The 24,402-nt window shown below is 48.5% G+C and overlaps 1 protein-coding gene across 4 annotated transcripts in view; it reads right to left on the bottom strand.

The window, feature by feature from the left end:
- SHF (Src homology 2 domain containing F) overlaps window positions 1-24,402 on the bottom strand; it is a 378,180-nt gene that overhangs the window by 88,520 nt on the left and 265,258 nt on the right. The window lies entirely within an intron of this gene.

Raw genomic sequence — 24,402 nt, 5'->3', positions numbered from 1 at the left:
CATGTAGATGTTGAACAGCGTAGGGCTGAGGGAAGAGCCCTGGGGGACGCCGCAGATGATGTCGGTGGCTTTTGATTGGAAGGGTGGGAGGCGGACGCTCTGGGATCTGCCGGAGAGGAAGGATGAGGTCCGGTCGAGGGCCTTCTCTTGGATACCGGCTTCTTGGAGGCGTGTTTTTAGAGTGCGATGGCAGACCGTGTCGAAGACGGCCGAGAGGTCCAGGAGGATGAGGGCTGATGTTTCCCCTTTGTCTAATTGGCACCTGATGTCGTCTGTGGCGGCGATGAGGGCAGTCTCGGTGCTGTGGTTTCGTCTTAATCCGGATTGGGACGGGTCCAGTATGTTGTTGTCTTCGAGGTGGTGGGTCAGTTGCATGTTGACTATTTTCTCGATGACCTTCGCCGGGAACAGGAGTAGGGAGATGGGCCGGAAGTTCTTGAGGTCCTTGGGGTCCGCCTTGGGCTTCTTGAGGAGGGCGTGGATTTCGGCGTGCTTCCAGCTTTCCGGGAATGTTGCTGTTTCGAAGGAGATGTTGATGACCTTCCGTAGTTGGGGGGCGATGGCTGCGTCTGCCTTATTGAATATGTGGTGTGGGCACGGGTCTGTCGGCGATCCTGAGTGGATGGAGTTCATGACCTTGCGTGTCTCGTCATCGCTGACGTTGGACCAGGAGGTGAGGTGGTTGGCGTTGTTGGTGTTTGGAGGAGGGGTGGAGTCTGGCGTGGTCGGGTCAGTCGTGGTGTTGAAACTGTCGTGGATGTCAGCGATCTTGTGGTGGAAGAAGATGGCCAGTGAGTCGCACAGTTCCTGTGAGGGCGGGATGTCGTTGGTGTTAGCGCTGGGGTTGGATAGTTCTTTAATGATGCGGAAGAGCTCTTTATTGTCGTGTGCGTTGTTATCCAGGCAGTCTTTGAAGGAGGACCTCTTGGCTGATCTGATGAGGTGGTGGTGTCTGCGGGTGGCGTCCTTGTGGGCTGCGTGGTTGTCCAGTGTACGTTCGTGGAGCCATTTCTTCTCCAGTTTCCGGCATGCGCGCTTGGAGGCCAGGAGCTCGTCGGTGAACCAGGTGGCTCTCTTGCTAGCATGGCTGCTGGGGGATTTCTTCAGTGGGGCGAGGGTGTTGGCACAGTCGTCGATCCACTGTCTGAGGTTGCGGGCGGTGGCGTCTGGGTTGGTGGGGTCGGTGAGTGGGTTCTGGGAGAGGGTGGTGAGCAGCTGGTCTACGGTGACTTTGCTCCAGCCGCGGCGAGGCAGCTGTTGGGTGCGGTGGTACGTGGTTGGTTTTTTGAAGGTGAAGTGAATGCAGCGGTGGTCGGTCCAGTGGGCTTCGGTGGTGTGGTTGAAGGTGACGTGGGTGCTTGTGGAGAAGACGGTGTCCAGCATGTGGCCGGCGGCGTGGGTGGGTGCTGTGACGAGTTGTCTGAGGCCGAGGTTGGCAAGGTTGCCTTTCAGCGTGGTGGAGTTGACGTTGTTATTGTTCTCGAGGTGGAAGTTCAGGTACCCGAGGAGGATGTAGTCCGTGGAGGCGAGTGCATGGGTGCTGGCGAGGTCGGCGATGGAGTCGCTGAACTGGGCCCAGGGTCCGGGGGGGGTCTGTAGACAAGCGTTCCTCTGAGGGTAGTGTTGGGGTCGGTGTGGATCCGGAAGTGCAGGTGTTCGGCGGCGTTGAAGGTGTCTGCGTGGGTGGGGACCTTGAGGGTGGACTTGTGGACGATGGCAATTCCTTCTCCGATGCAGTTTGCGCGGTCCCTGCGGGAGATCTTGTAGCCGTTTGGGATGGCAATGGCTGGAGCAGACGAGTCGTTCCACCACATCTCAGTCAGGAAGGCTACGTCCGGGGCAGTGGTGTCGAGCAGGTCCCAGAGCTCGATGGCATGTCTGCGTGTGGAGCGGGTGTTGAGGAGTATGCAGCGGAGGTGGTTGGGTCTGGTCCTTGATGGTTTGGTGGTTCTGTCGCAGGTGAAGCTGCAGCTGCGGCAGGAGAAGGGTCCGTGGGTGCGTTTCGGGGCGGCCTGGTTGCAGCGTTGGTCTCGGCCGGTGTTGAGAGCGTGGAGGGAGTCTGCATCGTAGCTGAGGCTGGGCATGGTGCGTGGGGTCCAGGGGTTCTGGCGCGGTCCTGGCGCGACAGGGCGCAGACGGGCTTGCCACTGGCGCGCCTCTGGCGCCCCAGCAACGCGGCCGCGCAGCGTCCTGCATTAAGAAGGGGTGGAGGGAGGGAGGAGCAGCTGGGAGGCGGGTGGCGGGGAGCGAATGTTAGAGGAGGGGGGGTGGGGCCGCAGGGGACGCAGCGGCGGTAAACAGGCAACAGGCAACAATTAAGATGAAAATACGAAAAATAGTCAGTAAAGCAGTGCAAAGAGAAAGCAGGCAACAAATGCAATAAAGATACGAAAAACAGTCACTAAGGCAGCGCACAGAGAGAACAGGCAACAATTACGATGAAAATACAAAAAACAGTCAGTAGAGCATCGCACAGAGAAAACAGGCAACAAATATAATACAAATACGGGAGACAGGCAGCAGATCAGAGTGAATACTTACCGCCCACCACTGGGTCACCAGGGATGAGGCGCAGGCGGGAGCCCCCTGTCTTGCTTAGGGACATGTTGAGCCTAAGCGCCCCAATCCACGTAGTCACACCTCCCCACCTTGTGCAGTGACAGCACAGTCACACCTCCCCACCTTGTGCAGTGACAGCACAGTAACAATGTCCCTCCTCCTCAAGATGGAGTCATTGCCATGGTAGCTTAAAGCATCCCCTACAATCCTGAGATAACATTTGCTACTTTTCTGCTAACAGCAGTTCAATCCAGGTCCAGGCCTCCTTTCTGCCCAGCCATTACTCTTCATTGTCAAACTCCACAATATGACAACAAAAACATGATATCCATCCTGCTCACACCCAAACTCATTATCACATTGTATCAAAACGTGGCTTGATCCTCCATCTCTCGGCACGGTTACCCTCTCTCAACCACGGCAGCAGCACTGTGCCCGATGTGTCCTCTCTTAGTACAGCCATAACTTCACCTTGAACAACAGCAAAACAGTGTCTGGTGTAACCCCACTTCCCTGCTGGTCATCACTCAGCTTTCCATCACACAAACAGAATGGTAAACCCCTAGTACTCTTCCCAGCAGGGCCATCTCTCCTCTCCTGAAAATTGCGTGCTAGCTGCACCTTCCACCACCATCACGACTACAAGGCAAGCGAGAGTGGCTATCTAACCAGTGCTTCTCTCAGGAGAGTCGACCGTCCTTTCCAATCAAACATCACAGCCCCTAAGAGTTTGCCTTCCACTCCTCTACAGGCCAAAGGGGCAGGTTATAACCTCCTTAATTACCAACACTACCATCGTTCCGTTCTAGTCATTATGAGCCTAGGGTCTGATTTGTTTCAACCCAGGACAACCACCTTTCCTCCTACGGTAGCGGCACAGCATTCACTCCTCTCTTTTGGGATCTGCGACCAGCATTACTTCCTTAGACCAAGGTTGCACAGGCTGGCATGCAGAGATCAAACACCATAACTGCCTAGCATAGAGGAACATGGCCAACTTGCTCAACTCCCTGTGCCATCATCACGCACTACTCACTTTACTGCAGTTGCACAATGACAGACGTGCTGTGGAACATAACCAGTATTTCACCCTAGTCAAGGAAAACATTACCCAAGCGGCAGCCACTGCAGTAAATCACTCGATATGTGTTTCATCTCCGCTGCAACTGGCAGCACTCCAATCTTTGATTGTGTAATTTAATCTCACCTACAACAAAAGGATCCCATCATACATGAAGTATTTCCTCTAACTCATAACTCAGTCACTAATTTCATGCATCAGACAAGCAGCCACGCAATGCTGTCAAAGTCACACCATACTAACCATTCACTTAGGGTTGCTAACCAGCTTCACTAACCAGAAATCCAAGTAATAACAATCTAATTATCTTCATTGACAGGGTGTACGATTACACTAGCAGAAAGCAGCACACATGAACTTGAACCACATGGACAAATACACTTATGATATTGCATCAATCTCTCATAGCCACATGACCCATAGATATGTTGATTTCGGATGAATGTTCAGACTCCCATCCACCTACGGAGCTCTTCATTGAGGCTTCTCAGGTAACTCACTCAACAGCCTGAGACAGCAGTACACCTACCTTCCACTACACAAACATTGACAACTTACATGCACTCAGGTGCGGTGTTCGAGCCCCCCACAATGAACACTCCCCATAGACAGCAATACTATTTCTAACACACAAAGACCAACACATAAGTGTGATACCAAACTACGAGCTTGGCATGAAGCGGATGGTACCAACTGCAGAGGACAACTCCCGTCAATATCAGAGCTATACGGAGAGAGCAAGTAACTGCTGAACGAGGCGATACAAAAAAAAACAGCCATATTTCAATGAATCTTTAATTCGGGATGCAAGAGGTAGAATGTAAAAACAAAGCTAGCCAACCAATGGCATAAATAAACATGAAGGGTCCCCCCAGCAAAGTACGATGAGGGGTCCCCCAACTATATACCCCAATCACTCTTGTTCCAGATACCCTGGCTTCAGAAAGCCTTAAATAGGAAAAATGCCTTGTAATTACAGGGACAATGAGGTTTTTAGTGAATGTTGTTCCCCATCACTGAGGAAAACTCTGTGCAGATGATAACAAGATGCTATCTATTGCACCTGATAAATTCCAAATCCAGCGGTGTTTGATACTGAATACGCCTCTGAGGCACTCGTAATCAGGGCCTAGGTGCTTCATTTCTCCTTTCATTTTCTTCTCTTTCACTTCCTCTCTTTGCTCTTTTCTCACCTCTTTTAACCTCACTCTTTTTCCCTCTCCCTTTCTCAAGTCTCAGTCTATCCGTTATTCTCCTGTGTTTGCTATAGCCTTTATGTCTATCTCCATCTCTCGCTCTCTTCTCTTTTTGGTATCTCTTTTCTCTCGACTCTTTCCTGTGTTTACATCCAGCTACTTTTCTCACCTATGTCTTTCTAACTTTACTCTTACTGTCTCTCTTATTCAGATGCCTCTTGCTTACTTGACTCTTTATAGTTTGTTTCTCTAACTCTTCATGGAGTACGCTACCCCCTTTGTCATCTGTTTTTTTCCCTTGTGGTCCTTTCCCTCCGTTTCATCCTGTTCTAACCCTCCCTCCTGAGTGAAGAAGTCACATTGGCACCTTTTCGGTGGACTTTCCATATTACCATGAAAATAAATAAATAAATCACTAAATGCAGCAATTATGCTACTTTCAGCAAACTCTCAAGCACATCCCACAGGCGAGACCTTCCACAGGCGGCAGCAGCAGCGTCTACTGTTCTGTATTCTGTCAGATCGTAGTAACATTCCATGGATGCTTGAGGGGCCCCAATTCAATGCCAAGAGCCACCACCCTTCGACCCTTGCACTGCAGGGGCTGTGGGGCCATCCATTATGTCTGTGACCATCTAATATCAAAATGGTACCCTTAGTGGTTACATTTCCAATTTTGGCTGAGCTATCTTTGTCCTAACCAGCGGGCGGGACAGAACTTTTCTCCACTGGGCATTTCCCAGGTGGGCTGGACCCAATGGAGGTCAGAAGGAGTCTTTAAGAGAGAGGAAGGGAGGGAGACCATAGAGAGAGGAATAAACAAAGGAGACACAGAGCGGGAGACAATGGATGGAAGACAGGGTGAGGAGACGAAGGGAGCAAGGATGCATTTAGCTTACTTGTCAGGGCTGTTTTACCCAAGTCCGGCCCTGCTTACCCTCCTTCAAACTGACCCTACCCCCTGGGGTGTTTCTAGTAGTGCTGGTGACTGCCCCTGCAGCCAGCCAGGCGACAACCCGCCCTCCCCCCGCACATCTGACAATGGAGGAAGCAACAATGTCACCTCACGCATCAGCAGATTCCCTCGTTAACTACCCCATCGACAAGCCTCTAAAAAAATCATGACTGTGCTTATTTTAATTGGATGAGGCTAGTTTCAATTTTTAACGAGTCACGCTCTGTTACTCCCAATTACGAAGGCCTGAGGGGATTTCAATTCGAAGTCAATGGGAGGCGCGAGGAGGAGGTTTCAAACATCGAGGGGAATGGGATACGACGCCTTCTGTTACAGTAAATGTATATGGTTTACGTGCCTTAACCACTTTAGTTTCCAAGGTTTAATGTAGCAAAAACGTAAACATTAAAGTCACTTCGGTGTCTTCAGTCACAGCTTTGAGCTCAACTCTTTCCCAATGATCAGGAACTTCAGTTTGTCTGTTTGGTTCTTCTGCTTACTCAATCTAAGGCTACATCTCCCAGGAAGCAATGGTTTTTTAAAGGTATTAACACTACCTTCCCTTTAAAGAGAGACTAAAACCGCCAAAATGCCTTTTAAAGTAACTATTGGGTACACAGCTGGCTAGGCAACATAGGGAGACTGATAAAACAAGCATTGGCATATCCAATAGTTCTCGCTTTTGGAACCTTATAAGTATTTAGTTATGCAGCACAATATCCTTGGTGCAACAACATCAACTGTTGCATGGCAAACACTTATAAGGTCCCAAAAGCGAGACTTATTGGCATACATGCCAATAGACCCGATTCAGGCGGGAGACTACCGATTTTTCAAGCAAAAAATGGGTTTATTTTAGCTGTCTCCCGCCTGAAATTGCATTTTCTGCAATAGAAGTGAATGGGGAAATTATACTCTCCCAATTTCTATTTTAAAATCTCCCACTTCCCTGCCCTAAAATGTTGGCATGTCTGTATTTGCTATGCCAATGCTTGTTTAGAACTGCTGGCACTGAGCGCCAGCAGGACCCCGCTCACTTAAAGCCCTGGGCAGACATCAGTTCCTGTCCTTTTTTCCGTTTCTCACAGAACCGGAGCTCCAGTGATGCCCCTCTTCCCTGGCTGGAGCTCCCGTGCCTGGGACAGTGAAGGCTGCAGACGAGGTTGCGCTGGCAGAGAACACCTGCTTCACGGTTTCTTTCGGAGCTTAAAAGGCACCTCATCTAACTTATCAGTGTAGCAGGTGCAGTGGTACCAGTGCCCAAGGGCATTAAGGACCCAATGCTCTGAGATTATGGAGCGGGGGCAGATTTCCTTGCTAGCACCAAGGCAAACGGCGCCTTTGCTACACCGCCGGCTCAAACCCTGAAGGTAGTCTCCCTGGCCTCCAGTACGCGGGGGACTTTCTCCAGTTTCCTCCATTAAAGGGGCGGTTCTGGGTGACGTTGACACATTGGTAGTTGAGCGGCAGAGCACGCGGTACATCATGACCATCACCGGAAGCACAGGGAGATATATTTGCATGCGGCACTGTATGTGCTCATCCGCCTTGTGCTAAATGACTTGACAGCCTTTTGTAGGCGTCGGTTGAGTGATGGTTAACATTTGCAAAACAATGCGCCCCAAACACTGCAGAACGACCGCTTTGTCAGACTCCGGATGGGATTTAGTTGCCTCGCTGTTTTTCAGTCTGACAACAACTAGTGAATTGATTAACTCAGTTGACGATTTACTTTTATTTGGAGCAATCGGTGCATTCCTTTTAATGATGTCATGGCCGAAACCATTTTGCAACAAGGGCGATTCAAGAAATGTTAGCCAATGTTTCGATGGCTGCCTTTCGTATTTCCTCAATCGGCCCACCCCCAATGAAGAGATTGCCCGAGAGAGCAGAGCTAGCGCTCACATTGATAAAGTTGCAACCAAACGTTTTGGCTAAGGAAAACATGCTCTTGGCCATGTATTTTTAATCATGGCAAGTAGCTTTACCTTTCTGTGCCTCAGCTAAAACTGCACCTAAAAGGAAGTGCTTAGAAAATATATAGATCGATACAATATATAAAATGCCTTGTGAAGGAAAAACCTTTACATCTCTGAGAAAGTATCTGGGCAGTAGCCATTGTGGAATTTATGCATTAAATAAAGGACATAGCTGACCGAGGATATAGTAACTAAACATCAGAATCTTACGACACTCAGGTCATCAACTTCCAAAGGATGAAAGTCTAAGTTAGCCCTGCCTATATTTGAATCTTAGCCCTGTAGGTTACTCAGATCTCTGTAGCAGGAACTCGACCCACTGAGTTGTCCGCCTTATATTGTAGCATTCTGTTACCCTTCCCCGGCCTCCTGATAAACCCGCAAGGCTCTACTATAAGGGGTGATTTAAATTGTGGGAGCATGAAATGTTCTTGCAAGAGCACCATATACAAATAGGAATGCAAAGACATGGCCATCGGCAGTCATATATTTACATGTGTTATATGAGAGCCGGAGGGGGCAGGGGGAGGTAGTGGGTGGCAGCGTACATCCCTTCTCTGCCCTGAGATGTCAGCTAAGTGAGCCTGGGTCCCTACAGAGTGAACTCACAGGCAGAGACATGTAAAGTATCAATTACTGTGCAGGCGTAGGGGCGCTGAAGAGTTAAACCAGGGATGGGGGCTGCGGGAGGGGAGCGCGAGTGGCTGCTGCTAATTTAACGGTCCTGTTCTTCATAGTGCCGCTTAACAAGGGTATACGGCTTGCTTCTATGCACTCCCACCTTTGTCAGAGAACGGGGACAAAGCAAGGGGTGATGGGCGATTTGTCCAGGATCACACAGTTTGAACCCGTGATCAATACAAGCGTTTTGTGGCACAAGGCTATGGCAAGGATTGAAGGGAGCACTGATCAGGCTGCGTAATTTTGAGGGAGGAGAGTTAAAAACAACAAGCATTGGCTGCGCGCGTGCCTGCTGCAGTATAGAGAGGAGCGGAGGGTGTGGGGGGTGGGGGGGGGGGGGGAGGGCGTGGAGGCCGGCAGAGTGACGCGATCTGTGATGGGGAGGGCGAGCGAATTGAAGCACGGAGAGAGGCACGCAAGGCTTAATGAGCCTTGACAGAAACCCACATGGCGACTGCGCACATGCACGCGCACGCAAGCTTGAGGCCAGCAAAAGCCTTTGGTGGCACTTTTAAAAGCCACTTACTAAATGTCTTGAAGAGACCGCGCATGCGCTGTCTCAGGCGAGACCTAAAAAAGGTGCTGGCTGCGGCCATTTTGAGAGCTGATTCAAGGCCCAATAGGAAGCCGCCTGGCTATAGTGGCACTTCTATAAGGTAACCTAAGTCTTTAGCCATATGGAACCACCTCGTCGTAGCACCAAATGACTGGCAAAAAGGCCCTAGAAAGAATACTTTTCAGTGCACGGGGAGCACTGAAACCCACAGAGCTGCACCTGCAATGGGATAGGTAATGCAAGCCTTACAAGGGCACCTGGAACAGCCAGAAGGAGCTTCTGGAAAGATGACTTGTTCACTCACTTTTACAAAGGAAGCCTGACTCGGAACATAAAAGTGGTGTTATGCCACGTAGACGCTTTTAGTCCTAATCAGTAACAGTAATGTAAAATGATAAACATTTTATATGAAATAAATAAACTAACAGTTGGCCTAAACAACCACCATTCAAAAATAAGCTTAAATTAGAATCTAGAATGGGCTCTGTTTGCAACAGCGGAGCCTGTGAGGGACGTTCAAACTTGGAGAACAGCTCCAGGGGTACACCCTGAGATACCCTGAGAATGTCCGGTCTCGGTTTGCCCAAAAGTAACATACTTCAGGAAATAACCAGGCAAAAAGGAGCATACGGCCAGAGTCTTGCATACAATCGCTCTGTGGAGACCAGATGTAGTGACGATTAGACCCACTCCCTCTTCCCTCTTCTGGACAGCCACAGTCCTGTCAAGGTAGCATACTGCTTTATCTAAAGCCTCATGGGACAGACGGTGCTGCTGTGCTGTACCACAGGTGTCTGGACTGCGCGCGCCCATGTGACCCATCTATATATCTGTGACCTTTTCCCAGCTGGCCTTCCTTTCTGCAGAGTTCCTAGTGGATAACTCACACCGGAAGGCCTAGCCAGGGAACAGAGCGAACAAGAAAGGGTTAGTTCGTAAATCCGGTTTCAATAATTGAACGGAAATCAAATAAACTAGATAATATGGTCGGAAAAGGTAAACAAATGCTCAGACACACGAACTCTAACAGCACCATAGCAACAGCAAGACTGCAGAGCACTTCATTTGAGCCGGTGAATTCCAGTCCTCGGTACCGGCACCAAATTGTCAACACAGTCTGCATCATGGTGGCACTGATTGTCAAATTTACGGATTCTTTATAATTGACTATTCATTCAAAATGATTAAAATCCGCCACCCAAGCTACTGTTATAAGAGTAGGTGGGCCAGAATAGCCTGAACTGTCACACTGGTAGGAGTGTGATGGCATTGCTGACAAGGGCAATGGGTGGTGCAAGCTGCAGTGGACTCCTGACCAGGGCCCGGCACTTTTTTGTTTTACAAAATAAGCAATGGCAGAGGTCACGGTTTGTATTCAGAGGTGGTTATGCTACCCGGGCATCATCAGCTGCGACTAGCCAGGCTCACTGACTCCCCAATAAAACCAGACTCTGTTAACCTTTTAAAATCAAATTTCTAGGAGCAGCGCTACGCATGTCAGTGAGCATAGACTGGGCTGGCACCTATCGCATCCTCCGTGCGCTTCAAGTTTGGCTTTCACGCACCGGCTGTCCCTCCATGTTTGGGATAAAGGCTGGGGTGCTTTAGGACAAACCTATGCAGACCACAGCATGGCTGCACAGGAAAGTAAACAAAAAGGAATATGCTACTTACCAGTATGCATCTGTTCTTGGCATGTAGAGCTGTAGATCTACACACTGTGCATGGATCGCCATCTAGTGTTGGGCCCCGATGTTTGCACTTGTTTTTGTCTTGGAAAGTCTTTGGAAATCCCGAGGTATGTGACTCCTCCTTTGGATCATAGTGCGCATGGGCATCGGCTCCTTCCTCAGATTGTTTTTCGCCAGCAGGGAAATGATGGAGCCTAGTAAGAAACAGCAAAGATGCCCATGTATGCTGCATCTAAGTAAGATAATACTGGACCAGATAAAGGTAGCCGGGGAGGCGGGTGGGTGTGTGTAGATCTGCAGCTCTACTTGCCAAGAACAGATACATATTGGTAAGTAGCATATTCTGTTCGAGGCATATGAGCTGCAGATTACACACTGTGCATAGATTGTATCGCGGTATCCCCTCCTAGCGGCGACCACCAGTATCTGTTGCAGTAGTTTGAAATAGTATTTTGAGTACAGCCTGGCCCACACAAGCTTGTTGTTTAGTGTGCGGTGTAGACCATGTAGCTGCTCTGCTGTTATCATCAAAGGGAATTTTCCCTAAAAATGCCATTGAAGCCCCTATCTTTCGTGTAGAGTGGACTTTAGGAGGAACAGATAATGGACGTTTTGCTTTGTGGTAACAAATCTGTATGCATTTGACAATCCACCTAGCTATCCCAGATTTTGATATGGGGTCGCCCTTGTGTGGTGGTGAGAAAGACACAAATATTTGTTTGGTCTTACGAAAAGGTTGTGTTCTCTCTATGTAGTACAGTAGTGCTCTTTTGACATCCAAGGTGTGAAGAGCTCTTTCGGCGACTGTTTGTGGTTGCGAGAAGAATACGGGCAGCTCAACAGAGTGATTGAGGTGGAAAGGAGAAATGACTTTATGGAGGAATTTAGGATTAGTTCGGAGAACAACCTTATTAAGATGCATCTGCAGAAAGGGTTCTTGAATGGTTAGTGCTTGCAGTTCACTAACTCTTCGTAGAGAAGTAATGGCTACTAGGAAAGCAGTTTTCCATGTTAAGCATTGTAGCTCACATTTATGTAGAGGTTCAAATAGAGGCCCCATTAGTCTTGTGAGAACGATGTTTAAATTCCACACAGACGAAGGTGGTACTCTGGGGGGAATTATTTTCTTGAGTCCCTGCATAAAGAACTTTATGGCAGGTACTCTGAAAAGTGAGAGATGTTGTCTATTTTGTAGATATGCCGCTATGGCAGCAAGATGCAGTCTGATAGACGTGTAGGCTTAGTTGCATCTTTGGAGGTGTAGTAAGTAGCCTATGATGTGTTGGATAGACATCTAGGGGATCAGTGTTGTTGTTATGGCAGTATATCACAAATCTTTTCCACTTGGCTGCATAGCATGCTCTAGTGGTAGGCCGTCTAGATTCTTTGATGATGTTCATACAGTCAGGAGGAAGGTTAAGGTAACCGAATTCTAGGACTTCAGGAGCCAGATCGCTAGGTTGAGCTGAGCTGGGTCTGGGTGTTAGATCACTCCATGGATCTGGGTTAAGAAGCATGGAGAGAGATGTAATTTTTGGTGCGGAACTACGGAAAGTTCCAGCAGTGTGGTGTACCATGGTTGTCTGGCCCAAGTTGGAGCAACTAGGATGAGTGTTAAGGAGTGTTGCTGTAGTTTGCGCACCACTAGCGGAATGAATGGGAGAGGCGGAAAACCGTACGCAAATCTGCCTGACCAGTTCATCCATATCGCATTGCCTATGGACGATGGGTGAGGATACCTGGCAGCGAAGTTTGGGCATTTGGCGTTTTCTTGGGTGGCGAAGAGGTCTTTCTGTGGTTGCCCCCACATCTGAAAAAATGGTTGAAGAACTTGTGGATGAAGTTTCCACTCGTGGATTTGTTGTGTTTGACGGCTCAACAGATCAGCTATTGTGTTTTGGACTCCTGGGACATGTTGGGCTAGGAGAAAAATGTTCTGAGGTATAGCCCACCTCCATATGCTCTGTGCGAGCTGAGAGAGCTGCAGAGAGTGTGTCCCGCCTTGTTTTTGGATATAATACATGGCTCTCATGTTGTTGGTGCGGACTAAAACAGTCTTGCCTGATATTTGTTTTTTAAATGCTTTTAAGGCTAGGAATATGGCTAGTAACTCCAAGTGGTTGATGTGGAGTAACTTTTGTTGAGGTGTCCACCTGCCCTGCATGATGTGATGTAGTAGGTGAGCTCCCCAGCCAGAGAGCGATGCGTCCGCTGTCATGACTATTTGAGGAACTGGCTCGAGGAACGGTCGCCCTTTGGAACGGTTTTTGGTGGTCCACCACTGCAGAGAGCGATGGGTACCACAGTCTATCAACACCAGATCTGTTAGCTGACCTTGAGCCTGGTTCCATTGGCGTGCTAAGCACTCTTGGAGAGGACGCATCTGGAGTCTTACATGAGGCACTATGAATATGCAAGAGGCAATCATCCCTATGAGTTGCATGAACACTCGAGCTGGAAGAGTGTTGCGGTTGGAATCTGGTGAGAAGAGCTTGCATGCTCGCTATCCTGGCGGGACTGGGATAGGCTAGCGCTCTTGAGGTGTCTATTGTGGCACCGAGGTATTGTTGTGTGTGGGACGGTTGCAGCTGGGACTTGGCGTGATTTATTGTGAACCCCAGGTCGTGAAGTTGTTGAATAGTGGCGTGAGTGTGTTGTACACACTGATTGTATGAGCTGGCTTTTATGAGCCAGTCGTCTAGATATGGGAAGATATGGATGTGTTGTCTTCTTAGGTGTGCTGCCACCACTGTTAGGCACTTGGTAAACACTCTTGGTGCTGTGGTGACACCAAATGGGAGTACTTTGAATTGATAGTGCTGACCGTCCACTACAAATCTGAGATATTTTCTGTGAGCGCTGTGAATGGGAATGTGGAAATAGGCATCCTTGAGGTCTAGAGTAGCAAGGAAGTCGCCCTGGGTAAGCAGAGGGAGGACCTGCTGAAGTGTGACCATGTGGAAGTGGTCTGAATGTATGTATAGGTTTAGGGGTCTGAGGTCTGAGGTCTAAAATAGGCCTTAGAGATGCGTCCTTCTTTGGTATGAGAAAACAGAGGGAGTAAACTCCCTTGTTTCGTTGGTGCAGAGGAACTGGTTCTATTGCACTTTTTTTGTAGAAGGGAGATTACTTCCTGCTTTAATAGTAAAAGATGTTCTTGTGACGTTGCACGGTGTTTGGGTGGTATGATTGGGGGGGGGGGGGGTAGATGTTGGTTCGAGACAGTAGCCTGATTGAATTATTTGGTGGACCCACCTGTCTGAAGTGATGTTTGCCCAGGCAGGGAGAAATTGTTGGAGTCTTCCCCCGACTGGAGTGGAATGGTCGGGGGGAAGTGGAGGGAAGTCATGGGGTGGGGGTGGAGGCAGAGCGGGAGTTGTTATTTTTGCCTCTGCCTTTGCTGTTGTTCCCCCTGTAACCACCCCTTTGGTAACCTCTAGTAAAGGTGGATTGGGCGGGAGCTTTGTAAGAGGTGGAGGGGCTATCAGAGGAGTAGCCTCGATGGGTGCTTCTGAAGGATGAGCGACGTAAGGACCGTCTGGGAGCATTGGATTGCAAGGCTCCCATAGATTTGGCGGTGTCTGTATCCTTTTTCATTTTCTCAAGGGTTACGTCTACATTGGGCCCAAATAGGTGTTGCTCATCAAAAGGCTGATTGAGTATAGAACTCTGGACCTCGGGTTTAAACCCTGATATGTGTAACCAGGCAAGCCTGTGCAAAAGGACACTGGTGTTTATTGCCCTTGAGGCGGTATCTGCTACATCTAGGGCACACCGGATAGAGGTGTTAGTGATGGTTTTACCCTCCTGGATGAGTTCACTGGCCCTGTTTTTATATTTGTCAGGGAGGTGCTGCATAATGGACTCAAGCTCATCATAACGTGCCCTGTCATACCTGGCTAGTAGCGCTTGGGTATTAAAAATGCGCCAATTGTTTGCTGCCTGTGACGCTGTGCATTTGACAGAGGCGTCTAGGAGTTTTGATTCCTTGTCTGGTGGTGGTGCGTCACCTGATGTTTGGGAATTTCCTATCTTCCTTGCATTAGAGACCACTAGGGTGTCTAGTGGTGCGGGGCCTTTAATGTATACTGGGTCAGTAGGAGCAGCTTTATACTTCTTTTCTATTCTCGGGTTGATGACTCGAGCTCTAACTGGGTCTTTAAAGATCTCTGGTGCGTGCTTAATGACCCCTTTAAGCATGGGCAGTGTTGAGGTGGACCTTTGTGTGGTATCAAAGGTGTCCATAAGAAAATCCTCCTCTACTGGGTCTGTATGCAGGGCAACCCCCGTGGTATTGGGCAGCTCTGTGAAGGAGCTGGTTGAAGCCGATATTGTCCTCTGGAGGGTAAGGCTTGGAGGGATAAATATCATCCTGTGGGGTGTAACGGACATCTGGCACACTGTAATCATCCCAGGGATCAGGGGAGCCGGTAGGGGTAGGTTCCCCAAGGGGTTGATCATGCGCACCTCCCCCTGCATCATCTGAGGTGTTGTCACCATCGTCATCATCTATTGGGGTAGGTGATGGTGTGGGAGAGCGGTGAGGAGGAGGAGGAAGAGGAGAAAGGATCCCTAATGGAGAGGTAGCAAAGTCTCTCTTCTTTGGCGGCAGTGCGGGCGCAGGAGTTTCCAGGGGTCTTTTCTTGATGCTAAGCATTAAATGACCAGTCTTAGGATCCTTCATTAGAGTCTTTTGGGTAGGATCTGGACAAAACAGTTCATCTGTGGGAGACAGATCCTTCGGAGTCGAGGGCTTCGGTGCCGTACGTTTTTTCGGCATCGACTCGGTAGCAGTTCTAGGCTTGGAACCGTGTCGTTTTGAAGTGTCTTTATCAATTGGAACCGGTTGCTGTTTTTTCAGTGCAGAGGTCTTTGGCTTGGAAGAATCGGGGCCTTTTGGTGGGTATTTTTTTAGTCGGCTCCAAGGGTGTTTTCAGTGCCGAGGAACTGGTGCTAGCCTTCGACGCAGAGTGCTTTGATGTGGAAGCAGCGGTCGGCATGGATGAGAACGAGGACACCTTCTTCGGTGCCGGAGTTTGTTTTTCGGTACCGAGGGTATGCTGACTCAAGCCCGAGTCGCCTAAAGGCTTAACAGGGTTCTTTACCAGGCCCGAAGGCGGGGCATGGGAAGCAGTGTCTTGGTATGCACCTGGGCCCGAAGGTGGAGGTGGTACCGCAGCCTTTTTTGACAGTGTTGAGGGGGTGTTGGGTCGGAGTTAAAGTCTGTACTCACGGCCCTTTGAGCTGGAGTGATGTCTTCGACGTCGGAATCATCTGCTTCGGAGGCGCTGATTATGGCTTCCTCGACCCGACCCTACTCCGGAACAGACGCCCTCTTGAAAGATGTTGTCGGGGATCGAAGATGATGAGCGCGCCATTGTTCTTCGAGCTCGTCGGTCCTGGATGGTCTTTCTGGAGCGGAAGGAGGCGCAAGCTGGACAGTCTCTGGCCTCGTGCTCTGGTGAGAGGCAGAGGTTGCACACCTCATGTAGGTCAGTGTGAGGAAACTTCGACCCACATCGAGGACACTTTTTAAATGGCGTCCTTTCCATGAGCCGGAGATGAGGCCCAGGTAGGCCCGAAGGCCTTCGTCGACGACCGGAATCGAAGACTTTGAAGTTGAAGGGTCGCGTGTGATTGGAAAATGCAATCAAAACAATACCGTCGAGAAGGGAAGGATTGCGCGTCGAAAGAGAAAACAGTTAACGGTTCCGAACTGGAACGAGAGAACACATCCGAGCTCGATGGCGGAGAAAAAAAAAAACAATCTGAGGATGGAGTCGATGCCCATGCGCACTATGATCCAAAGGAGGAGTTACATACCTCATGACTTCCAAAGACTTTCCAAGACAAAAACAAGTGCAAACATCCAGGCCCAACACCAGATGGTGATCTGTGCACAATCTGCAGCTCAGATGCCTCGAACATAACTATATGACTAGCAATAACACTATGATGGAAAAAAGCACCTTCAAATACTATTATATAATATGGATACAACGCACTGCACAATTGTCCTCTCAATTAGTCCCAATATCCATAAACATTTCAGAAGGTATAGATTGTCTCCATTGCCGCCATGGTACCCCTTAATGAGCAGAACCACACTCTTGTAATGTAGAGACTACTTTTTATGGAGTATCGAGTATGGATGGTTGTGGGGTAGTGAGGCGGGACACAAAGGACACATGGAAAACTAGGACAGGGGTTTACAGGCACTGGGGATCACAGTGTATTGTGGTTATATAGAGAATTGTTGTCAGACCCATTGGTTACCAATTTTATACAAACATCACCCCTTTTGCCCTTCACCTTCACTATAGATACAAATACATAAGCCCACAAGGTGTGAAGCCCATAAACGGTCTCATTCTGAGTCCACCTGGCAGAAGAGGTGGCACTGATTACAGTGCCCATCTCTATTGACATGGGCAGGCACCAAGGAGGCCAGGATAAGGGAACACCCCCAACCTAAGCCTGCCCTGCAAACAGGGTGACCTTCTCTGCCCTCCAGCGTGGTCCTGCAGAGAATAGCATATCCCCCCTACTCCATATCCCATATGGCATTTCTCGGGGTCAAATGAAACCTTGCTGCAATACACAAGGCGCAAAGTGACCGACCGCCCCCTCTCCCCTGCCGCCACTACTCTCAAGATCATTTTATCCTTAACAATACTGTTGGCATCATTATTACCAAAGCCGCATTGCACAGCCTCTCACAAGAAATTACATATTGATTTCACAGCAATGACATCTTTTGCCCTTTCCAAGGGAGCTCGGCTGCTGGCCTGCGCGATAACCCAGCTCGTGCTGGAGGGCCTTTTGGAGCCCTTGAGCTCAATCTTGGCCCTGCACTGCCCAGTGCATCAAAGCATCTACATCCCCATAACCCCCCAGCCCCCGGACTCTCGACTAATCAAGAGTCATTTCTGCGCCTCCCAATAGGGTAACATCTATGCATGGCACATACTGCCTTCGTGGTGAGAGAGGGACTTTTGCATAAAATACATTTCATTTCCCCAGAGGGGACTGAGAAACTCGTTTTCTTCAGGAAAGACAAGACGGCGCTCACAATTACCATCTATCTCGAGAGTAGAAGCCATTTCACTAGATGACGATTGTTTCAGAACCAAGAGAAATCCCAGTCTATTCTAAACCTATTTTTTTTTTGGTAGGGGTGATGGGGATAGGGGTGGGGGGGCCAATCTCGGTCCATGAGGTCTAAGTTCATGCAAGATTTTTTCGATAAATACTGATTATTCAAATGAGCTCCATTTAAAATCATTGTATGCAAATGCTTATCATGTAGATAATCTGAAATTCTGGCGTGGATTAGGTAGCCCTGGCCGAATAGGCACTTCTAATACAGTAAGTTTAATACATTGAGGAAACATTCACCATATTATTTCTCTGGCTGACACTCCATGCTGTGCCCTGGGAGCAGTAAAGCAGGTGGCGGTAAGGTTGTAAAGGAGTTTATCGAATGGCTAGATTTCACTTACAAGGCAGTACAGGTATCCGCACTAGTTAGTAACGTTGCAGCTCCTTAGGTGAGATTAGATTGAGTTTGCAAGAAGAATGACTGTAAAATAAGAAAAGAGGCACATTTTCCACTAGCCAGTACCTTAATTGTCCTGTTGCCTTTCTGGGGCACAAGCATCTCTTGTACATCGCTCCTCCTCCTCAGTACATCCATTGTCCCATTACCCTACAATTGTACAGCTATCTCTAGTACAGCGCTCCTCCTCCTCCTCAGTACATCGCTCCTCCTACTCCTCAGTACATCCATTGTCCCATTACCTTACTATTGTACAGCCATCTCTAGTACAGCGCTCCTCCTCCTCCTCAGTACATCGCTCCTCCTCCTCCTCAGTACATTCATTGTCCAGTTACCTATCTATCATACAGACATCTCTTGTACATCGCTCCTCCTCCTCAGTACATCCATTGTCCCATTACCTTAGTATTGTACAGCCATCACTTGTACAGCGCTCCTCCTCCTCAGTACATCCATTGTCCCATTACCTTAGTATTGTACAGCCATCACTTGTACAGCGCTCCTCCTCCTCAGTACATCCATTGTCCCATTACCTTAGTATTGTACAGCCATCACTTGTACAGCGCTCCTCCTCCTCAGTACATCCATTGTCCCATTACCTTACTATTGTACAGCCATCTCTTGTACAGCGCTCCTCCTCCTCAGTACATCCATTGTCCCATTACCTTACTATTGTACAGCCATCTCATGTACAGCGCTCCTCCTCCTCCTCAGTACATCGCTCCTCCTCCTCCTCCTCCTCCTCCTACTCAGTACATTCATTGTCCAGTTACCAATCTATCATACAGACATCTCTTGTACATCGCTCCTCCTCCTCAGTACATCCATTGTCCCATTACCTTAGTATTGTACAGCCATCACTTGTACAGCGCTCCTCCTCCTCAGTACATCCATTGTCCCATTACCTTAGTATTGTACAGCCATCACTTGTACAGCGCTCCTCCTCCTCAGTACATCCATTGTCCCATTACCTTAGTATTGTACAGCCATCACTTGTACAGCGCTCCTCCTCCTCAGTACATCCATTGTCCCATTACCTTACTATTGTACAGCCATCTCATGTACAGCGCTCCTCCTCCTCCTCAGTACATCGCTCCTCCTCCTCCTCAGTACATTCATTGTCCAGTTACCAATCTATCATACAGACATCTCTTGTACATCGCTCCTCCTCCTCAGTACATCCATTGTCCCATTACCCTACAATTGTACAGCCATCTCTTGTACAGCGCTCCTCCCCAGTACATAGCTTCTCCTCCTCAGTACATCCATTGTCCCATTACCTTAGTATTGTACAGCCATCACTTGTACAGCGCTCCTCCTCCTCAGTACATCCATTGTCCCATTACCTTACTATTGTACAGCCATCACTTGTACAGCGCTCCTCCTCCTCAGTACATCCATTGTCCCATTACCTTACTTTTGTACAGCCATCTCTTGTACAGCACTCCTCCTCCTCCTCAGTACATCGCTCCTCCTCCTCCTCCTCCTACTCAGTACATTCATTGTCCAGTTACCAATCTATCATACAGACATCTCTTGTACATCGCTCCTCCTCCTCAGTACATCCATTGTCCCATTACCTTAGTATTGTACAGCCATCACTTGTACAGCGCTCCTCCTCCTCAGTACATCCATTGTCCCATTACCTTAGTATTGTACAGCCATCACTTGTACAGCGCTCCTCCTCCTCAGTACATCCATTGTCCCATTACCTTACTATTGTACAGCCATCTCTTGTACAGCGCTCCTCCTCCTCAGTACAGCGCTCCTCCTCCTCAGTACATCCATTGTCCCATTACCCTACAATTGTACAGCCATCTCTTGTACAGCGCTCCTCCCCAGTACATCGCTTCTCCTCCTCAGTACATCCATTGTCCCATTACCTTACTATTGTACAGCCATCTCTTGTACAGCGCTCCTCCTCCTCAGTACAGCGCTCCTCCTCCTCAGTACATCCATTGTCCCATTACCCTACAATTGTACAGCCATCTCTTGTACAGCGCTCCTCCTCAGTACATCCATTGTCCCATTACCTTACTATTGTACAGCCATCTCTTGTACAGCGCTCCTCCTCCTCAGTACATCCATTGTCCCATTACCTTACTATTGTACAGCCATCTCTTGTACAGCGCTCCTCCTCCTCAGTACATCCGTTGTCCAGTTACCTATCTATCATACAGACATATTTTGTACAGCGCTCCTTCTCCCTTCTCCCCAATACACCTTCCCCCCACATGCCTACATTGATCAGGCATCGAGTGTACAGCGCTCGGTTGCCTTATAGCCAAGTTTGTGCTTCAAGGGTCACCTATATCAAGTCAATGTAAGGGTCTGGCCATAGTCAAGCAGACTGCGCGTTTTGTATAAATCAAACAGATTCTACTCCCGCTCCAGCTGTAATATGGACTGCAGTCTTACGATGAGGCTGCACGGTGCATCTTTACACTTTGGTTTTGCAGTGCTGCTTTGTGGCCTTTTGTATTAGCCTATTAAAAGGGATGTGCTACATGCATAAACACAAAACACGGAGTGTATAGGACGTGGTTACCTTGAAGTCTGCTGGCCTCCTTGAACCCGAGACTTTTCATAGTGGTATAGTGGTCTGTCTCGGAGCACTGATGGAGCATGAGGATTCTTCTGGTATATAGCTTCAGAGAACGAGGCAAGGAGGCATTGATTGAGTGTGGTAGGTAAAGCTGTGTTTTGGGATCATTTGCAAAGGCGTTATGGGTACCATATGGCAGCAGAGGATGCGGCCATGGTGGCAGTGGGTAGTGACTCCTATGCTAACAAGCATTGAAAATGCAATAGGTCTCACCTTTGATCAAGTTAAAGCCATTTGCTAAAGCCATTTGCTTTGCTAATGGTATGGTATAGCAAAGCAAATGGCTTTAACTTAATGAAAGGTGAGGCCTATTGCATTTTTAATGCTTGTTCATCCCTGGTTGTTTCCCTTTGTCACTGTTTTTCCATATTTCTCTTCTGCTCTCTTTCTCGGTTTTGTGTTTTTCTCTGCCTTGGTGCGGATCAAAGTCTGTTGAGGAAAAATAAGTGCCGGTCCACGAAAATAAGTGCTGGTGGGCCTCACATTCAACCACTGTCGGAAATTAAGCACTGGCTACTCACGCCTGTCATAGGACAGTGGGGGATCTTTGGAGTGAGTGAGCTACTGACAAGAGAACTGAGGTCACAGGGGAAAGGTTCTACCCTCTGTGTCATCTTGACAACGTGTTATATGGCTTTTATGTTATAATCTTACACAAAATTAATGTGAATACAGGGTGATGAGCATCAAATCCATTTAAACACTGGGCAAACTAGGCACACCCAGGTTTGATAGAGGCTCCTTGGATCTCCCTTCACTTATCACTGTTTTCATGTGTGTCAGGCCACTTTGTTCAATTACAGATTAACACAAGAGCTATCAGAATGCCATCATTTGTCAACCAAAAACACAGAACACGAGAGCTCATTTTTTCTCACTCCATGCATGAGTCATCTGGTCCTGGTGTTTTCTTTACATTACAGGAACATAATCAGAAGAAAAGAACAACAGGGGCCTGAATGCAAAGAAAAATCCTTGTCTGGGTATGGCTGCTCCTGGAATCTTGACAGTTCTTGGTGAAGATCTGTGTTGTGATCCCTGGGATTTGTGAGTTACTAGCACCTGACATTTGAGGCATCTTCAGATGTCTGAACTGGATGAGGAATATCACGCCTGTGTTTGCAAGAGTTTTGTAATCTGTCTGAGAAACGCCAGAACTGCTCCTTTAAGACTATGACTGCTGAGAACTCCATGGCCCAGAATGCATGGTTTGCGACGTTCGGAGCTCCACAAACCAAGAGCTCGCGGTGGGTGGCGGGAATCTGGGATAATTTTCGTTTCCCCGTCAATCACTCTCCAGATTTCAGACCTCTGCACTATGTGAAGGGGGGTGGGACAGGACGGCCCGCCGTGGGGTGCCCCCTCCTCTCACCTAGCAGCCAGCGGCGGGGAGTTATACGAGGAATTCCCCAACAATGCGGCCTGTTGTGGGTTCCTGGGGCCGGGGAGGGGTGGCCAGGCCCGACTGATGGCTACCAGCTGGGCCTGCACCGAGAGCTGGAATGTGTCTTTTTCCCTAGATCCGTTGACCCCTGGGCGCCCAGTCCGATCTTTGCCGCCCAACCATTTCCTGACAAATCATGTGTTTCCTCATCAAAGGGGCCCCCGGGGGAGGGGCTGATCAAGGCAGAGGGTGGGCATTGCCCTCCCAGACCCCGTGAGGTCTGAGGCCTGCAGCAGGAGCGCAGGAGCGGCTATGAACACAGGCAGTTGGAGGGACTGCATGTCTGCACACTAGGGGACAGTCACATGCACTGCACATGGGCGAAAAGGTGGATGTGAGCAAATACCGCCAAACGGCAGGCACCACACGCCGCACGTAAACACACAGCTATAGCTTCCATGGAGGCAGGCAGACGACAGAGGGGCTGTACACGTGCACACACGAGCATGCCGACTCATCTGCGTGAACACTGGCCTGCCATCCAAGACATTGTAAACCTGCATGAACACATCCAGGACAGGGGAACTGCTCATGGATATACACATACACACTCAAGCATACATGAACGCAGGCCCCGACAGTGCAAATGTATAAATGCAGATCTGCGTGAATACTGACAAACAAGCAGAGAGGTGCATGCATGTACACATTGGCAAACAGGGTCAACCATTGTATGCTGCAAGCACACAGTAAAAATTCAATTCATCGTAGCGATATATGTTACATTTAAAACAAGTTTTTAACAAGAACTCTGTGGTGAATTTCCCATCTAAAATATACTGCATGACACAATAAGGAGGGGCCCGACGGGGGGAGGGAGGGAAAGCGAAAACACGCCGCCAAGCACGCGTACGGACAAAAAAAATGCGCACGCATGTGCACATCCCTACGCTAATTAAAGTATACAAAGATGCCGTCGGGCTGTCCACATGCGCGTGCATTTTTTTGTCCGTACACGTGCATGTTTCGCTTTGTGGATGGCGAGAGCAGCCATCTTCGTCCATCTGTATGCGCGTGCACTCAGCTTTGGCTGAATCGATCGTAAAAGGCCTTCCCATGGCGAGTGCTACGCATGTGCTACTTTCGCCAGGCGAGACCTAAAAATTTAGGAGGAAACCAGTGGTTCTGCAAAACAGGATGCATCCAGATGTGGTTTTATAACGTGATATATCTCATTACAGTGCATTATTGGCTCTATTTATGTCTACTGGTAGTGTTATTTAAATCAGGAAATATCCAAACCTGCCCACCATAACTGAGACCTGTGCAGGTTTATTCCATCAGATTTTCTGGTCCCTGAACATCCTTTCCATAGTTGAGGAACACTAAGAATTTGAGGATGATTTGCACTACTTAAGAGCCTTTTATTTTTCCCTTTTCAGGCACTCCACCTACGGAGAGAGTGAAAACTAATGTCTGCTTGATGGCTTATGTTGGAGGGAAGAGTAGTTCCGCTGGTGGTGTTTTAATGTGGCACCTCAATTATCTCGAAATAACTGAAAAAGAATCGATGAACAACAAAGCATAAACGGATAAACGAACAACTTGGTAATAAAATTAACAAACAGCACAGATTTTAATGTATTGCAAACACCTGAAAACGAGGAAATAAATGAATGTGGAGACGTGTGGGTGTCAGCGGGCATGCAGACGGATTGCACTCTGAATCGGACCAATGTAATAACACTGCTAACGCAGAATGTCGGTTCCTGCCCTCAGGGGTATAAAATTACATGGTTTCAGATCAAAGGGGGGCGGACAAAATGGTAGGTGGCTTTAGAGACACCATATTTTTTTTCTTGCAACCATATGCAGCGTAAAGACTTCAAACTGCTGGAAATATGACGAAGTAATATTCAGGAACAACAAGAAAGGTGGTTAAACTAGCTCGGAGCGATTAAAACAGTAACAGCAGCAAAGCCAGAACATACATTGGCTGATTAGCAGCAGCAATAAGAGAGCAGACGAAACTAAAGAAACATGTAATGCCAGAAGCCGCAAGTTCCTTATCAAAAAGCGAAGCAAGAAAATGAGGCCGGAAGAAAATATCATGAAAAAAGAGGACATTTTGAGCTGCTGAACAGAAACGAAGACTAG

Source organism: Triturus cristatus, chromosome 3_1 (genome assembly GCF_964204655.1).
Source record: "Triturus cristatus chromosome 3_1, aTriCri1.1, whole genome shotgun sequence".
In the NCBI taxonomy this organism is placed as follows: Eukaryota; Metazoa; Chordata; class Amphibia; order Caudata; family Salamandridae; genus Triturus; species Triturus cristatus.
This window is presented reverse-complemented; position numbering and strand designations above follow the sequence as displayed.